Source organism: Pseudorca crassidens, chromosome 15 (genome assembly GCF_039906515.1).
Source record: "Pseudorca crassidens isolate mPseCra1 chromosome 15, mPseCra1.hap1, whole genome shotgun sequence".
Classification (NCBI taxonomy): domain Eukaryota; kingdom Metazoa; phylum Chordata; class Mammalia; order Artiodactyla; family Delphinidae; genus Pseudorca; species Pseudorca crassidens.
Genome location: NC_090310.1, coordinates 76,502,961 through 76,522,252, shown reverse-complemented (window position 1 = coordinate 76,522,252; position 19,292 = coordinate 76,502,961). Strand labels below are relative to the sequence as shown.

General features: G+C 53.4%; 1 long non-coding RNA gene across 1 annotated transcript; it reads right to left on the bottom strand.

The window, feature by feature from the left end:
• Positions 1 to 9,956: 9,956 nt before the first annotated feature.
• Positions 9,957 to 19,292, bottom strand: LOC137207961 (uncharacterized). Its single transcript, XR_010935401.1, has 2 exons — positions 14,564 to 19,292; positions 9,957 to 12,814 (listed from the first exon to the last, which is right to left on the bottom strand). It is a non-coding gene; the product is annotated as an uncharacterized lncRNA (long non-coding RNA).

Sequence of the window (19,292 nt, the reverse complement as noted above, 5' to 3'; positions counted from 1 at the left end):
AGCTTTTCATTGAAAAACTATTATTCCAGCATGCTCTGATGCCAGGCATCTTGCCTCCTGGGGTCTCTTCTAGGGAAGCATCTGGAGGAGCTTGTCTTTCAAAAACCAAAGAAAGAACAGGGCCCTCATAGAGCAGAGTTCTCAGGCTGAGCTTGCCACCCATCAATGGGTCATGAAATCAATTTAGTTGGTCGCCATCAGCATTTTAAAAGTAGGAAACAGAAAAGAAAATAGCAGAATTGAATAAGATGGAACGCAATGGAAGAGAAAATACCTCGTGCCTGTATGTGGCGAAGGTGCTGTGTTTTCATGCAGTGTGAGTGTGTGTGTGTGAGTGCACACGTGTGCTTGCACTGTGTCTGAGAAAATATGCATCTCTAACTGTGGGTCGCTGCCTTGGTCAGCTCGGCTGCCAAAACAAAATACCACAGACATTTATTTTCTCACAGGTCTGGAGCCTGGAAGTGCAGACTCAAGGTGCCAGCAGGGTTGGTGTCTGGTGAGTGATCTCCTCTTGGGTTGCAGATGGCCGCCTTCTTGTTGTGTGTGTTCCCATGGCCTTTCCTCCACACATGCAGGTGGAGAGAGAAAGAACAAGCTTTCTGGGATATCTTTTTATGAGGCCACCATCTTGTCAGATCAGGACTCCACCCTATGACCTCATTTTACCATAATTACTTTCCTTAATGACCCCAGATCCAACCACACTGGAAGTTAGGGCTTCAACCTAGGAATTTTGGGAGGACACAAACACTGAATCCACAACACAGTCAAAAAAGAGTGAAAGAGCCTGCTTTAGAGAATTTGCCCACCCATCTCTCCCAAAGTCAAAAGGACCACCGCTTGCAGACTCCTCTGACTCAGCTATCGTGGATATCTTGGCCAAGGCGTTCTATCTGATTCACTGGGACCAGGACACTTTTCCCTCTCTGCAGGCGACAATGAGGGGCTTGTGTGCTTTCAGGCAGCAGATGCTTGTATGGAAAGTATGACAGGCCTCCTCTGCCCCTCCGCCGAGTATTAAATATGATGGCACCGAAGTCCACGCCACCCACCTGCCCCGACTTTAGAGGGAGAAATGCTTACATAAAGGGGCATTGATCCTTTTGCATTTTTGTAGCCAGAGTCATGTCTGAGAAAGCCAGGGGTCTGCAAAAACCACCTTAAAAATCCCACTGCAGCAAAGGTAGGAGGGAGAAGAGACATGTATTGATAGCAGAGTTGAAGTTTGGAATGTCAGAGCAAAGTCAGTAATTATAGTACAGATGAGGTCACTAACTGTGCTTGATTATGCAAATCCAGGTGGAATGCAGAATGCTAATTACGTCAGCTTCTCCAGCTCAGAGGGAGGCTGTCAGAATGAGAGCCCTGAACTGAGGAAGCAGGAGGGATGGGTCAGGCCGGAAGAGACAGGAGCCCCAGGAGTTGGATATGGTCCCACGTGGCTTAGCCTCAGGCAGTGAGGGGTCCTGTGCCCAGAAACAGCCGGGTGGGGAGGGCGAGGCCCGAGATGGAAATAAGGCCCTGCTAGCATGGGCAGGTCCACCGAGGCGAACAGCAGGAGGGATCTGGGGCAGGGACGATGCTTCCAAAATTGTGACCTGCTTGCCACTGGTGCTTAGAGGAGTGAGTTAGGTGGCACGTGGAAATTTTTCTACGTGGCAGTTACATTTATGGCTATGTTTGTATGGTGACACGTTCCAGGAGCAAGTGTCCCGATTCTGTCCATTGAGCTTCTGTGCCATGAAAGGCACCAGGGATTCACAATGAGCAAACCAGGCATAGCCCTGCCCTCATGCAGTTTTCATTCTAGTGCAGGGAGACAGATGGATACCTGCTTACACTTATTCTACTTAGATGTAGCCAAGTCTGCATCTTTATGGAAACAAACCTTGCGCTTTTTTTGCCTCTGGTGCCAGGAAAATCACACCCCCCGAGGGGCGACACACTTTAACGTTTATGTGAAAAGGAATTACAGCCTGTGTAATTCCAATCTTCTCTGTCACGGTTGTCTCTTTGGTCTTGTGGGGTATTTTTAAGCAATAATAGGAAAAAGAAGGAGAAAATCCAAAGAGACCACCCCCGAAGTCTGCAATCCCGTTAAACCTCAGACAAAACCAAACCCACCAGGGCTTGACGGAGTAAGCTCATAAGCGGAAAAGACTTAGTGGTGAGATTCCGTGTGTTCCTTTGTAACCCCAATTCCTTCCATCCGGACAGCAGGGGACAGGGCAAGTTTCTTATTTTCTAGATATTCTGATTGAGCTACTTGGAACAGAAGGGACCCTTCTTTGATCTTTGGATTTTATTCTTATTTTATTTTATTTTGTTTATTTATTTTTTTGCAGTATGCGGGCCTCTCACTGCTGTGGCCTCTCCCGTTGCGGAGCACAGGCTCCGGACGCCCAGGCTCAGCAGCCATGGCTCACGGGCCCAGCTGCTCCGCGGCATGTGGGATTTTCCCGGACTGGGGCATGAACCCGCGTCCCCTGCATCGGCAGACGGACTCTCAACCACTGCGCCACCAGGGAAGCCCTGTTCTTATTTTAAAGTTACATAACGAAATGTATTATTTTTTGTATAGCCCTGGTCCTTTTGAAAGGTAGGGGCAGAAATTATTACGTAAGGTATGTAGTAGAGCTAGAAATAGGGCTTGAAAATATTTTATTCTCTACTATTTAAAGTGAACATCCTGACAAATTAGGGGCTTGCCACCAGGAAGTAGAGGAGGGAAGAGATATTCTCCCTAAAATCCTAAGATCTTAATCAATGCAGGACATTTTTCTAAGATAGAGCAGAGCTTCTGTCCATAGCACTTTCCTGAAGGCATTGTAATATCCAGAGGACGATTGCTATGAAATTCTCAAAAATAACACAGATGCAAAATCCCAAAGCTGGCAACAGCCCGAATGTTCTCCAATGTGTAAACAGATAAACAAACCCACCATGGAGTACGATGCATCTGTACAAAGGGAGGAAATATTGCTACACACTACAATTTAGATGAGTCTTATAGGCTCTGTGCTAGGGACAGAGGCAGTCCCCCAAATTTACGTACTTCGTGATGATCCCATTTATTTGACATTCCCAGAAAGACAATATGGTAGTGATGGGAAACAGATCAACACTTGTCAGGGATTTCTTAAAGGTACAGCATGAGGGAATTATGAGAGATGATGCAACCGTTTTGGATCCTGATGGAGGTGGTGGTTGTACGAATCTCTACATGTGTTAAAATTATTAGAAATATACACATAGAAAAGAAAAAAAATATCAATGTTCCTGGATGATAATTTAAAAAAATTATTTTTAAAATTTATTTTAATAATTTTTAAACTTTAAAACTGTCAGGAGTGAAGTTTGAATGCACAGTGGTGTATAACTGACCTGTTAGTCGCCCTGTGTGATGTACATGCTGTATGTGGACCTCTCTGTGCTCCCCTGGGACCCCTCTTGGACTTCATCAGCTTCCATTTCCAGAAATGCTCGTCCCACTCAGCCACCCTGGGCCCTGTTCCTCCTTCAACAAGCCAAGCTTGCTCACCTCTGATTTTTTCTACTCGCCATTCCCTCCTCCAGAATGCTCTTCCCTCAGGGAGTCCTGGTTTGTTCGAGACTTTCAGTGCTGAAAAATCCCTGGGAAACTGTGATGTGTTACTTGGTCACCTTCAGCCAGATTCACACCCTCACTTCATTCAGATCTCTGCTTAAATGTCTCCTTTTCAAATTGAGTTTCCCCCAACCACTATGGAAAATCACACCCCTCACATCCCCCTTGATCCTTGAACCCCACTTGATTTCACTCCATCCTACTTCTTCTGCCTGTGCCTACGCAGCATGTCTATTTTTATTTGCTTATTACACGTAGATCCAGTGGAATGCTTTGTGGTAGTTAGGTTTAAACAAAAAAGCAAGCTGCAGAGAGCCACCTGGCATGCACACGCCATTTGAAGCATACAAACCGTGCTGTCTAATATTTGCAGACACACAGACATGGTAAGTCATGAAGCTCTGCAGGGGAGGCACCAGGTGGAGCCTTGTGGGCAGACAGAGAAGGAGCTGGGGTGAGGGGGCACAAGGGGCTTTAATCAAGGTGTATGTTTCATTTTAGAAGAAAAACATCTGAAGCAAATACAGTATGATAAGATTTCACAGAGCTGGCTGATGAGATCATAGTCATTCGTTTTATTCTTCTTTATATTTTTTGACTGGCTTGAAATATTCATGATGGAAAAAAAGGCAAGACCAAAGATCTGTTGCTGGAGGAAAAGTGATTGCTCTGTTTGGGATACCCCCAGAGTGACCACACTTTCTAGATGATGACTGTCAGCTCTTCATGGGCCTTACAAATCACTTCACATCACATCTGAGACATCTGCTGAGCTCCTGCCTCAGGAGAGGGAGACGCAAGGATACTCAAACACAGCCCTTGCCTTCAGGGGGCTCTCCGTGGAGCAAAGGCATGAAAAGAGAAACCAGAGTAAACGATCTTTGTTCATTCGAGGCATCACTAGGTGATCGCTGAGCACATGTACTTGGGCTTTGGTGCCCAATGACTCGTTTGGTAAAGAAAAGTAGAAAACACCACCAGGGCCTTTCTAGGCACCAGAGACAATACTGGGAAAATTTTCCATTTTCTTGGATTTGTGGAGGAGATGACCTTTCAGTCCTGGTATAAAGAGGGCTATAGTTGCATGGAGGGAAAGAAGGGACAGCTTGATTTCGTCACCTAAGATTGAATCTGCCCAAAGCTAAGACATCCAGGCAAAGAGAGGTGGGCATGTTTCCATAAATCTTCCCATCACCTGGGCACCTGACTTCAGCGTCCAGTTTGCTATGGGGGCTCTGTTGGTGCCAACGGGGTCAAATGACCAGTGAGATGGGGGTTCACACAGGCTGAGAGGAAAAACGCTCAACAATTCTAGGGCAAAATGATTCAGCCACAAATGCTTACTGAGGAGCTAGTGACCAAGTCATTCATTCCTTCATTCACTCATGCATTCATCCACTCATTCACCTAACAGGGATTTATGTATTGAGCACTTATGTATATTATGTCCCTGGCACATTCTAGGTGTTTGGGAGAGAGAGGTAAATAAGAAAGATGAGATCCTTTTTCTCCTGGAGCTCACACTGAAGGTACACTCAGAATATTTAAAATGGTGACAGGGCTACGAGGCAATCCAGCAGGGCGGTGGACCGGCAGAGGGCGGGGGCAGCATCGGGGCCCCTAAGACACTGTGTCCCTCTGAGCCGCTGTTAGAGCCGAGGTCGAGAGTGGAGGTGGAGGCCGGCGTGTGAAGGTGGGGTGGAGCGAGCATCAAGGACAGAGTCTGGGGAGGGGACATCACCTGGCTGTGTCTCGGGGAACAGCAGGGCGCGCAGAGTAAGACGGGGAGGCGGCAGGGCTGGGATCAGGCTCGCAGCCCTGGTGGGGAGACACTCTGTCCCCAAATGGAAAACAAAGGACCGAATCCTTCGTTTTCAACTCACCGCTGGGAGGTGCCCACTCCTCCTCTCACTGGAAACTTCTCACAAGAAGAAAGCACTCCCTGCATTTAATTTAATTTGGGCCCTTGGAGCCTATCAAGTTATTCTGTTCCCATCCCCTCGGGTCCTTCTCCTTCCTGCCCTTGACCCTCCGTCTTCCACCTGGTCTGTCCACACGGTGACAGCTCGCCCCCTGACGCCGCATCCCTAAGCCACCCAATTTCCTGTGTGTTGTTAAAATTGTGAAAACACAAGATCCAGGTGCAGCTGTTATCTTACTGTTGATCCGGACAGGAAAGGAACAGGCAAAGGAAAGAAAAGAATAAAATCCCTTGGCGTTGGGTCATGTCAGCCCAGTGCAGGGAGACAAAGGCTGGCGAGTCTCTGGTTGTGACCGTTCACTGGGCTTTTGGAGCCAGGACGCTGTGAAACAATGATACCAGCGGACTCTCCTTCAGGAAGGCAGGCAGTGGAGTCGGGGAGGGGCCCGCTTATCCTTGGGGCAATAATTATATCAGCCAGCAGGTACTGAACACCTACTGTGTGCCAGGCCTGGCTCTAGCCACTCACGGGTGTCACCTCATTTAATCCTCACAACAGCCCTTGCGGGGAGGATGCTCGTTGGCCCCATTTCACAGGTGAGAACACCAAGCAAGCAAGTAACACTTTGAGAAGAGCCCTGACCTCCAGCCCGTTCAGAGCATCCCCAGTAGGATCTGTGAGCTTGCTTTGCGCGGATGGGGGCTGACGGGATTTCAGCTCTTCGGTTTATAATCACATACGAGTAGGGACGAGGGTAGCACAGAGTCCTGAAGTCCATCGTTTCAACCCTTGATTATCTGCTTTATTCTGCTCCGGATGGGGAGGCTCCACAGTAACCCGACTGGGATTAAAAACTCCGGTTCTTAGTTGCTGTGCGATCAGCAGCAGAACCCTTCAGCCCTTGCGATTTAGTTCCCTTGTCTTCTGTGTGCACACACGTGTGTGTGCATGCCTCACATACACGCACGTGTGTGTGTATGCTAACACGTATGCGCACACGCTCGTGTGTGTATGTACGACAGTTATGAGCAGGGTCTCTGGAGTCAGATCGGCCTGGACTGAAATCCGGGCTCAGTCCTTCCCAGCCCACAGCCTCAGTTTCCTCCTCCGTCACACGGTGACCATCACCCCTGCCTTATGGGGGTTGATGTGAGGATCAGATGAATTAGTCCGTGTGAAGTGCATAGAAGGGGCCTGGCACAGGGTCAGTGCTGGACAAATGTCGCTGTTAGTACTGCTGTTCACTGGTTGCCAAGTCTCTGAGCAGGGCCCTGGGGGAGTGCAAAGTGAACCCCCTCCCCTCAGACCTTTCCCATCATGAGCAGAGGCGAGCAACATCCTGGCCCCACCAGTAACCAGCTGGATGACCTTGGATGGGGGCATGGGGCTCCACCTCCCTGTGCCTTGGTTTCCTCCTCCAGAAAATGGGGCAATAAGGGCACATCCCTATGAGGCTGTTAGGAGGATACAGCAAAAGTGCTTAGAACAGTGCCAGGCCTACAGTCAGTGCCTTGTGTGCATTGGCTGCTATTATCATCATCATCATCACGTATCCTGTTTAGGTTCATTCTGCAGGAGTATTGGCCAATATGCTGATCTTGTTCCTGCCTCAGGGCCTTTGCACTTGCTGACACTCAGCCTGGAACGCCCCTCCCCCAGACCTTCACCCTGCAGCTTCCATCCGCCTTGGGGACAGCCCTCTCTGACAGAGCTCCTCACTCGCCCAGCTGACTCTCTACCTTATTATCCCGGGTTCCCATTTGATTTCTATGTGGCTTCAGTTGGGTTTCCCAGAAGCAGACCTCTAGACGGGGATTTGAGTGCAAGTTGTCCATGTGAGGGGTGGTCCCAGGAAGCGCACTAGGGAAGGGGAAGGAGCCGGGGCATTCCTCCTAGGGCAGCTGGAGCCGACTTCTGATCACTTACGCCCCGATTCCCATGCGCCACTGGCTGAGGGTCCTCAGAACCACCAACTGTCTGCACCCCTGGCCACAGGCCAAGAGAAAGCTCTCAGGTGGATGGTCTCGGGATGCCCATGATGGCAGGATCATGTCTATTTTTTCACACCAGCTTCTGGGACATTGCTTCACATACAGGAGGCATCCCACAAGTGTTTGTAGAAGGAAGGAAAAAAGGAAGAAATGATGGGAGGGAGGGAGGGAAGGTGTTGGGGGCATAAGAGAGGGCTGTATCAGATTTCACCAAATGGACATAGGTCATCATCGGAGCAGGAATCCGTTATGACCACTAGTACTTTAGACTCCAGAAAACTATCATATACATGGTTCTCATTTAATCATAGAAACTTCACAAAAGGAAGGCGTTTAAAGGGTCATCTAGTCCAACTACTTAATTTGATAAGGGAACTGGAGCCCAGAGAGGGAAAGGACTCACCCAAGGTCACCCAGAGAGTGAACTGCAGACAATGAGACAGAGTCTGGCTCTTCTGATTTCCAAACAATGTGCTGTTTCCTCCATGGAATTGATTTGGAAGACTTTTTCTTTGTGGGTTTCTTTCTCTTACTGCACAGTGGGGTTCTGTCACCTGTCTTAGGGACTACCCTCCCCAGCCCACCCACCTTCCTTATCCTTCAAAAACTGCCTCAGATGCCTCCTCCACCACGAATCCTGTCTTGTCCTGCCCCTGGCAGAATTCATCACTCCATCACCTCTGATTTCAACACATGCATATATTTCCACCCAGCGGATCCTATTTTTAGGAATATATCCCATAGAAACAAACGTTCCCCGGTACAAGGACATGTATTCCGAGATATTCATCGCAATGCTCATCATAGTTGATTACAGTTGACCCCAGACTCTGCTGCAGACGCGCACTGTGAGCTGGTGGACAGCTGGTTCAGGATGATGAGCTGGACCTTGACCTGCTGACCCAGAAAAGATCCATAATGTATTGAGGACTGAGAAAGCACAGTGCCGAGGAATTTACGTAGTAAAATCGTATTTGAGGGGGAACCCCGCCCAGATCCTTACGAAGAGAGGTCAGGAAATCCCTATCAGTGTGTCTAAGTTTGGACGTGAGTCTGGGAGTGCGTAGGAAGTTGTGGAAGGATGCACGTTTTATTCAGCTTTTCACTGGGAGTGGGGCAGGGAGGGGGAAGGAGACAGGGGGTAGGGGGTGAACACTGGAGCAGACTTGGAAAGGAGGGAGGCGTGGCGGAATATTGGGAGAAGACTGTGGACGATCAGAGCCCGCCTGTATGTGAAAATGGACCACGATCACGGACATGCGCCCTGTTGGTTAGCGTGTGGCTGGGTTGACCAACCATATCTTGAGTTATGCAGTTATCGTGATAGAGTTTCAGTAATAAAGATAATGGGTAAACTAAGAAACTGATAAATAATTAGAGGCCCCTTGGTAGAGACCCTCAGGACCCACATGACAGGCACAATTGGTGTTGAGGGGTTTCCCAAGTCAGTGTTACGGGGGGAGGAGGTTTTCAGGCCCCTGGGGAGCTGGGAACGGAGGTGCTGTCGGCCCCTTCGAACCTGTGAGTTCAACCAACCTTGGCTAGAACCCGTGGATGTGGAGGACGGTCTGCAGAAACTTGAGCATCCTGGGATTCTGCGGAGGGTCCTGGAACAAATGCCCCGAAGATACTGAGGAATGTCTGTATGGGAACCCTCAAACACCAGGAGGCCAGCCCCCTCAGCAGGGACAGTGTTTGAGGACTCTGCCCTTTTTTTGCCTGGGGTGGGGTTGGGGGCAGGGGCGGGGGGGGCCTGAGGGAGTTGAGGTGTCCTTGGGCTGCCTGTCTCCTTCTGGGCGGGGTGGGCAGCCAGCCAGGGACAGGCCACACGCAAGGGGAACTTAAGGTGCGACAACAGTAGGCTTCAGCCTCTGACACGTGTGTGCTGACTTGTGGGGCCGTGCTTACCAAACGGGGGTGTTGTCCCCTAAGAGGTGACGTCGGTGGCACAACGATGGGCTGTGTGCTACTGGTGTTCAGTGGGTGGAGGCTGGGGACATCAGGTGACCACAGTACACGGGCCAGGCCCACACCCTGCGAACTGTCTTGCATCTTGCATTAGTTTCAAAGGTTCCACTGGATGTTTGTGTGGAAAAAAACCCTATTTACAATGCTCTGAGTCCCCAGAGGAGAATCCGTTCTACGTGGAAGCAGCAATAATGCTTTTTGCATTGTTTTAATATTCCCCGAGTTTCCTGGGGCAGCAACCATGCTGTAAATCAAGGGACGCTTGTCCTCGTTTTGTTGAGAAAGTTTGCTGGTGGTGGTTCATCCCTTTGAACCACCACATCCCTCAATCCGACATTTCAGATGCTAGCGCTGCACGCTAGACCCCAGTCTGCATCTACCGCTTCCTCAGTTCTTCTAGTGTGGTCCTGCCAGGGCATGTTGAAATATGCATTGCTTTATTGCAAATTACTGGACATAAATTACTTTTCTTATCGTTCTTTTTATATTACAGTTAGGGCATTAAGTTGAATTTTTAAAAAACATGTAGGTAGGGTTATATTATCTATGAATTTTGTTTCAAAATACCAATGTGGAAATTATAAAATATTTGTTTAAAAAAGGTGACATGGGGGCTGAGAGACTTGAGACCCACATTTTGAAAAATCAGCAAGTCTTCTCTTTCCCCAGGGAAGCTGCAGCCTCATTTAGAGACAATTTTGAGCTTTTTTGTTAAATTTAGCTAGATTTTTTTTAACCACAGAAGAGGATCTTTTCTTTCTTTCCTATCCATCAAGGCTTCCTTTGCCAAGATCCCCCTTCATGAGTCAGCTGGAGACCAATGTAATTCTGATCCTTACATCCCTGGAAATCCTCCTCCTGGAATTGCCTCGACCAGGACAAGCAGGGCTGTCGGGCTCCAGTTTGCTGCAGGGCTCCAGTTTGCTGCAGTCACGGCTGAGCCTCCCGCCAAAGTTAGGCCACTGCCCGGTGGGCAAATAATTTGTTCCTCTGTACGAGACACATCAATAATCAACAAACAAACACATTAAAAGAAAAAGCAGAAAGCTTAGCCATGCAAATCAGGGCGGAGGAGGGAGGGTAAAGGAAAGGACCTCATTCTTATTCTGCAGCTTCGGCAGGGCCCTGGCCCATCCGCCGTTTCTATTAAAGCACTGGGCCCAGCACAGCCAACGCACTGGCAAACTAACGCACAGTAATGAGGGTTTGTCCCAATCAGAGTAAACACCACCCGTTCCCAGGACACCGAGAAGCAGAAAATGAACCAGAGGTTAACTGGGTCATTGGCTGCGGCACAATGTGGGTCATTCTAGATGTAATTTAGTTCCCTTCAACGGGAGGCCCCAATACGGCCACCGGTTCTCACAGCGGGGACGGTGACTTAGCAGCAAGCCGAGGTCTCTTGGATACCAGGCCCGGAGCCGTTGCTGTGATTCATGGTGCCTCTGACATCACTGGGTGTTTTTGTGATGCAAAGTGACATGTTGTCTAAACACACAAGGGGCCCAGTGAGTCTCTGTGGTGCTTGCTGTATGGGTGTGCCCACCAGTGGGACTCGCGGATGCACACAGGACTGAATGAGTAACTCGGTGTCTTTACAGTGTCTTCCACTCCTGTGAGCCCTGGTCCTATCACCACTGTTCCCGAGAGCGTCTCATGCAAAGGTGGTCTTTAACTTCGTGGATATTTGAGAAATTGCAGGGATAAAGTTAAACAAATCCATGTGTCATAATTATGCCTTATGCATGTGTTCTGCCTTTACATCTTGTTTGGAAGGTATAAAAACCAAACAGAGAACAGGAGGCGCAAACAGCCTGATTTCGCATGGGCGGACCCAGAAGGGGTTTAAAAGGGAGGGAAGCCTCGTGTCAGTGTCACCGCCAGCGGCACAGGGAAGCCGGTCACAGGCCGCCTCCTGAGTCAGGAGATTTGGAGGCAGGTGTTCGCAGTGACAGTCACACTTCCTGCTCCTCATTCTGAGGTGCCCCAACCTGACGGCGGAGGCCTGATGAGGAAGGACCCAGCCTGGGCTGAGGCGGGCGGCTTAGGCGGCCTGGGCTTCCCCCAGAGTCATCAGAGGCATGTCCTCTACGTCCCCCACTCCCTCCCCGTCCACACAGGGCGCCCTCCCTGCCCCACGTGGGCGTGTTCTCTGCCTGGAAAATATGCTTGAAGACACAGAGATGCTTCCAGAAGCGCAGGCCCTGAGGTCGAAGCGCAGGGGGGACCTGTCCACCCTCCCCCACTCCTTCTCCTGGACTCACTGCCCTTCCTTCTGTGCCACTTACATAGCAGGTTCATCCCCACCCAGGGCCTTTGTCCCGGCCGTTCGTCCTGCTGGGACGCTGTCGCTGGGCGAGCCCCTCCCGACCACCCTGCCCACAGCAGCCCCCTCCCCACTTGAGTGTGAGCTCCAAGGAGGCAGGGACCTGCCTGTCCTAAGCCCCGTGTGCCCAGCACCTCCAGCTGCCCCTGGCGCGGGGCTCTGCCCAGCAAGTGACTGGGGACGACTCAGTGGGTGAGCCTGGCCTCTGAAGTCCTGAGCTCACATCCCGGCCTGGCGGTTTACTGACCGCTTGACTGTGGGACAGGGACGCCTCCTCTCTGGGTCAAGGTTTCCTCCTCTGTGAGATGGGGCTGGTGCCAGCGTACTCACCTCTCACAACAGTTGCGAGGCTCAGAGACAGAGAGACGTGCATCAAAGCGCTTTGCCACTCAGAGAGCTACAGAAATGAAATGGACTGCATCACAGTTATTGCTCATACCGGATGAGGTCAGGGCTTAGGAAAGCCCAGGGCAGCCGCCCCTGGGAGTGCTGTGTGCCCTGACCGTTGTTCAATTCTGAGTACTCTCTCCCTAGCTATGTGGATGAGTGCTTACTGACTCTGGGCCAGGTTCTGTTCTGAATGTTTCACATAAATTAATTCACTTAATGCTCATAGCCATAACCACCTGTGGTTGTTATCATCTCCATTCTACAGATAAGGAAACTGAGGCACAGAGAGGCTAGGTTACCTTCCTGTGGTCACACAGCAGCCAGTGGTGGAGACCTGGCTTCTGCGTAAGTGTGACCCCAGCTGGAAGCAGACAAGGAAGGGGCTTGACCCTCTACAGGATATTTGTTTTAATTTCCCTTAAGCTGGGCCAGGCTTAGGTGGTCCTGTGGCGAGATCATCTATCTTGCCAAAGGCTTCTGAGCAGGATGGCTTCTGCTTCTCGATGTCCCTGCTCCCTTCTTTTATAGGGACAAAACCTCAGATGCTTACCTGGACACAGGGCTGCCCAGAACAGTCCCTCAGCTTGGGGTGATGTGGGTCCAAGTTCTGGCCAATGGGATGAAAGAGAAACACAAGGTCTGACTTCCAGGCTGTGCCCCTCACAGTGAATCTTCCCTACCTTTCTCTCCCCCTCCCCACTGGCTGGAAGGTGGGCCTGAGAGCACCAGCCCAGGAAGATGTGACAACAAGATGGGCAGAGCCTGGCCCCCAACCCTGGGAGCTGCCAGCTTTCGGGTACCAAGGTGGAAGGGGGTGACATGGAGGGTTGGGCAGGATTCTGTTCAGGGCTTTAAATTTGGTCTCTGTACCTGGTTCACCGTCTGGACTGAGCCTCTTCCTCCCTCCTCCCTGGCATCCTCCTCTGCCGGCCCCGCCCCAGGGTTAAAGCCCTGCCTCCTGCCCCCCTCCCCGCCATTTGTCCTCTGAACCACCACGGTCCCTGCTCCAGGGGACTGTCCAGCCTGTGTGCAGCCTGTGGCCCGAGAGCCCTAGAAGAAGCCTGGGTGTTCCCTCCCTGCCCCTTCCCTGGCCATGCTCGTGGCCCCCAATCTGGGACAGGAACCCAAAAGGGACCTTCGTTCCAATCTGCAGGAGCCCGCACCTCACCCTCCAGGGGTCTGGGGTGGAGAGACTCCTGAGGGTCCAGGCAGCTCCCCCCTGGCCTGAGCGCAGTGCCCACACCCCCAAGGGCGGCTCTCAGGCCTCCCCGGGGCAGGTTTGTAAGGTTCGCTGCCCACTTCGATGAGGACATGATTCGTGGGGGACACGACCGGCAGACCTGCTGCAAACCACCCAGCGGCCGCACGTGGGAAGCCGGGCTGCACGGTGGGGGGAGGGGTGACCCCGAGGGCGGACGCGGCTCCACGCAGAGGAGGGTGGGCTCCGCGAAGGCAGCGGGCTCGGCTCCTGTCTGCGGCCCGCTCTCCTGACCAACCGACCGGGGCCCATCGTCTAATGACCGCCCAGGGCACGGGGTCCCCAAAGCAGCGGGTGGCTGCCCTCGAGTTCTGCACATGGGATGGAGGGTTGCCTGTCATTTTCAGGGCCGATGGGCTCGGGGGTCGGCGCCAGCCCGGGGGTCACAGTTCTCGGAGCCCAGATGATGGCTGGAAGCTGCAGGCAGTGCAGCTGCAGGATTTCTCTAGGGCTGGGGCTGGGGGCGGGCAGTCCCACTGGAGGGGGGCCCGGGGGTCCTGCAGAGGCTGCCCCCATAGCAAGCCCCCTGTTTGACAAGGATTCCAGGCTCATCTGGGTGGCCGAGAAGGGGAGTAGAGATCATGACTGTGCCTAAAACGCCCTCCCACACCTTGGTCCCTCCCTGCTGTAGGGAGTGGCCGGGGGGAGGCCTTGGAAGTCCCTGTAGCCTGGGTGTCTGGAGTCCATTCACCATGAGGCGGCCTCCAAGATGGCAAAGCCCCCAAAGGAAGATCCACTCCCACCCATTTTGCCCACCACACAGGACTCAGTGCAGTGCACACAGCAGTCACTCGATAAATGCTTGTGCAGGACAGGACAGTGTTTCCCTGCGGCCCCGTTTATCCCGTCAGACACCATCTGCCCACAGCTGTCGGTGGAGAAACTGGCATCTCCACGCTGTTCTTGGTCTTTCCTCAAATCCTCCCTCCGTGCCCCGCCCCCACCACTGTCGGCTACATGTTACTGTTAAGTCCCCCAGGTTTATAAAATGCACACAACACAGGGTGTCTCTGTGCTCTGAACACGGGCTCCACGAAGGGAAAACCAGAAAGTGCATCGATGGGGCCGGGATCATCTGGGCGTGGGGCCCCCGCTCACCTCCCTCCCTCCACTGCGAGCCTGGAGAGGTTGAGGCCGTGCTGTCGCTCACTTCCCCATCTCCAGGGCCACTGCAGCCCAGCAGCAGCTCAATAAATGCCTGTGGAAGGAGTGGGAGGACACAGGACGGGTTTAGAGAAGTGAGGGAGGTCATGTCAGGGGCACCATGTAAAGGCGCCCACGTTTGACCACTCTGACCTTCAAAGTCCATCTGCTGTAAGTAAAGCCTGGAGCACAGAACTTGGCCCTCGGAGGCCCCAGACACATGAACACCTCTGCTTCTCACTCTCACCTGGGCTGTGAAGTGACCAGGGCCTCAGATTGGCTTGGACATAAACACGCTGCGTCCTGAGAGCTGTTCGGATCCGACCATCTTTCTCCCAACAGGTGGCAAGAACCCCCCGTGAGCTGTGAGCAGAAGCGCCTTTGGTGGAAACGTCCTCATGGCTGCACCCTCCTTGTGTCGTCTGTGGTCAGGACGACGGCGCCAGTCCTACGGAGCGAGGGCAGGGGCCAGGAGATGGAGAACAGGAGGAGGAGCACTGTTTCCATCAGGAGGCGGGTCTGTGAGCCCAGCTTGTCTGATCTGCGTCAGTCCCAGGGCTTTCGCTGGAATACTGGGAAAGAGGCCTTTCTTTTTACTGTCCTTGCTGGACCAGTGGGATGGGACTCTGTTGCGCTGGGGCATCTTTGCCCTGTAACGAGAAACATGTGACCAAGAATGGAGCTGACCCAGGAGGAAGGGGCCTGAAGGATGGGAGAGCCACTTCCCGATGACGTCATTTCGCCCCAGGATCCGGCCGCGCCTGCAGCCAGGTAGCGCTGGACCGCGCCGTGCCTGCAGTGAGCGGATTTTTATTTCAGCTCATGTCAGTTTGCACGGTGTTCTGTCCCTTGTGATCCAGAGGCTTGGCTGACACACCTCAGCCCCCCTTTTAGTCTCAGAGATTTCTAGAGCTTTGGGGGTCTTTTGTGGGGAAGCCCAGACTGGCAGAAGGCGGTTCCTACGTGTCCTGTATTCTCGGGAAACCTCTGACCTGAGTCCAGACTGAGAAGGCCTCGGAGGCTCTCATCAGCTTGGGGCCTGGGCACCTGAACCGGCCCTGAACCAAAGGCGAATGAGGGGCCCGCCTGGCAGGAGGCTGGCGACCCCCAGGCTGAGGATGGGGGATGAGAGCTGGGAGTCTGGAGGGGCCAGGCAGGCAGACAGAAGGACAAGATCTAGAGAACACGGCCAGGAATGACCCCGAGGATGGAGTCCTGTGCCATCCTCCACGGTAGCCACTGGCCACTTGTAGCTATTTAAGTTCATATGAATAAAACGAAATAAATTTAAAAATTCAGCTCCTAAGTCACACAGGCCACATTTCAAGTGCCCTTAGTCACATGTGATTAATGGTCACCATATTGGACAGCACAGGTATGCAGCATTTTCATCATCACAGAAAGTTCTCATGGACAGTGCTGGCCAGACAGAGTAGGTTTTGAGTCCAGCAAGTTATCAGGTTGGAAGGAGGTGCCAGGCAAGAAGGAAATGAGAAATAAACACCAGAGCTTTGACCAAAGGTCCGCTCTCACTCACTCATGTGTTCACTCCTTCTGTCAGTCGTCTGAGTCATTCCACATTCACTGAGCTCCTTCTGGGTACCGGCCGCTGCCGTGGGCTCCAGGGAAACAAGAGAGAAGGAGGCAGAGGCAGCCCGACCCCAGGGAGCTCGTGTTCTAGTCTGGGAGGCGGACAATAGAGAAGGAGGTAAATACATCAATACCCAAGACAATTGCAGAAAATAACAAATGCCACAAGCAAAGAGAGCAGGTAATATAACAGTCGCGGGGTCTGCGGGGGGAGGGCCAGGCCTTAGTTCAGGGAAACATGTCATCTTTGGGCGACCATAAATTATAGGGCCTGGAATAAGGTGAGGCCGCTCAAAGGGGAGGAGTGTGATGCTCTAGGGACCCCTTGCTCCCAGGCTGGGAGAGGCCTGGTGCCCTGAAGCACCGAGTTCTAGAATTAGAACGTGGACCCCGCCCCAAGGCCTGAAGTGGACAGGGGACCCCAGAAAGCAGAGAAGCAGCGACTGCAGAAGTGGCCACGGGCCATCAGCAGAGGTTATTCCGTGGACAGAAACAGAGGGGCTGTTAGGAGTAAGCCCACCCAGCCTTGGCCGGCACCTGACACTAGCAGTTTGTGAGGGTCGATCCTTGAGGCAAGTCCCAGAGGCGTTTGCATCTCTCCTGTTGGCGCCTCTGCAGGGGACCATGTCTGGGCTCTCAGCTCATTTTGCCCCTTCAAGGAGGCAGCGGCTTCCATTTAACAAAGAGACAACCAAGACCACTGCTCCTCGGAGCTCTGCAGACAGAGCTGCCCCGTCATCCCCGCCTTTTTAATCCCCAGAAATAGAGCCTTTGGTGGTGGCACAGGGGGAGCTGAGAGACCCGGGGAAGGGATGGGGCAGAGCCCTGGATGCTGGGATGCAGGGAAGGGCGCCACGGAGCAGCTGCGACCACAGCCTCTGACCTCCCGGCACAGGGGTCCGAGGTAGGCTTGCTCGCTTACAAACCTCAAAAGTCAAGGTGCCCACAATTCCCTCTTCAAGTAAGAACACTCCATTTCTGCACACAGAGGGCACGATGATATTATTCAGGTTCTAAAACAGACCCAAGTGTGTTCTCCTGGCAAGAAGTGGGCAGAGCCAACCCCAGTTACGGTTCCCTGACAGCTCCCTGAATTCAGCCAAAGAAGATGACTCCACGTGGCAGAGGGCAAGCCTCGCAGAGGAAAAGACTGAGCAGGTGTAAATGTCCTCCTGGTTTCTGGGCAGATTGGAGGTTTCCCAAGCGGCCAGGGAAGTCCCTGCCCCTAATGGAATCTTTTCCTGCAGGAGTCTCTCGGTGACAAGGGACAGAGACCTGACTCGGGTGGCTCAGGCCGAGGGCATCAACAGGCTGGTGCACGGTGCTAGGTCTTCAGGCAGAGCCGGGTCTGCGTGTCACACGCCGCCCCCTGGACTCGGCTGAGTGGCCCCGACCCCCACCACGGTGCCGGCTCCCGCCAGGCTCCGCTGGGGCCCAGGGGCTGCAGGCGCCCCGTGCGGCTCCAACACAGCTCCTGCCCTGCACTCGCTCAGGTTCAAGTCCAGGGACAAGAGCAGGTGCCACGAGAGCCCCAAGTCACTGAGTGGCCAGCTTAGGTCCCATCACTGAGTCCCCCCCTGGCCAGGCCTGGGGTCCTGCATCAGCCCACCCCAAACACGCAGGCTGAGGTGGGAAGGCGAATTCTCAAATGATGATCAGATTCTGTTCATTCAAGAAGGGGAAGTGGACGCTGGAGGATGCACGGGGGACGTTCTCTCCACGAAGGGAACGTGCAGGTATCACACTTCCAGAGAGTCTGGAAGGATTCAGATGGCGGGCGCAGAAGAAGTTTCCCTAATTCTGGGTTTATTTTTGAAAGCTTCGGCTGACCTGGCCCGTGAAGGGGGTCGCTGGGTGTCCCGTGATGCTGCATTCTGTCTCCATCCTAGGCCAAATGAGTTTGGGGACCCCCACTGCTGTGAACCCAGTTCACAGGTGAGCGGACCTCAGGGCCGCCGTTCTCAAGGGCCAGCTGTGACCGCTTCCAGCCGGGACTGCGCTCGGCTCGAATCCACCAGTTCCAGTGGCTTAACCCAGGGTGACTGGCCTGTTTCCGGGTCAGTGAGGCCAGGGGGCGGCGGTCCAGGCCTGGTGTAGGGCTGCACGATACACCAAGCGCGTCTCCTTCCGCCGTTCTGCCTCCGTCCTCGGCTTGCGCCTTTCCTGCAGGGTCCCCGTGGCTGCGGATGCCGCTGCTCCTCGGCGTCGTGTCTGCCCCCCGCCAGGAGGGAAGCAGGAGCGGCGAGAGGAGGAAGAGGCTGAATCGGGGCAGCCGCGCTTTCCCAGGATCCCCAGCGGCCGCCTGCCTCCACCTCGGGGCGAGAACAGGGTCACACGGGCACAGCGGCCAGGGGGCTGGCCATGGCTGGAGCGCGGGGCCATCAGGGTCCTGTTAGTGAGAAAGAAGGGCCCTGGGTGGACACCTGGCGTCGGCACAGTCCAGTTAACTGGCGAAAAAGGCTTGCACTTGTGTGCAGCTGTTTTCAATCAAAGGTACATCACTTGCATCTTAGCAAGCACACATTCCTGCTCTAGAGAAATGAAGGCGCCCAAACCACGTGATTCTGCCTGCAGACGTTCCACCTGGACTCTGAGTCACCCAGTTCACCATCATGTGGTTCAAATTCAACAGAAATTTCCCAGATCTCCGCCCTCCGTGGGGTGCGTTTCTCTGCCCGGCGCAGGTCACCCCAACTCCCGGTCACCCCGGCAGGCGGAGCCTCGCTGTCCCCCCTCTGCAGACAGGCCGCCGAGGCATGAACAACGTCCCCCCGGCCAGAGCCTGGGATTGTCCTCCAGCAGCTCCAGCCTGGATGCCGTCCCGGAGATAAATCACGTCTCTTTAAAAAGCTGCAGCGGCCCATTATTTCTGCTTGCAAATACCCCTGGATCTTCACTTGAGAGCTGGGTGACAGGCCCCGGCTGTCGTGCTCAGGTCTGCATAAAATCGCCGTCGGGCTTCCCTGGCACAGTGGTTGAGAGTTCGCCTGCAGATTCAGGGTACGTGGGTTCCTGCCTCGGTCCGGGAAGATCCCACATGCCGCGGAGCGCCTGGGCCCGTGAGCCATGGCCGCCGAGCCTGCGCATCTGGAGC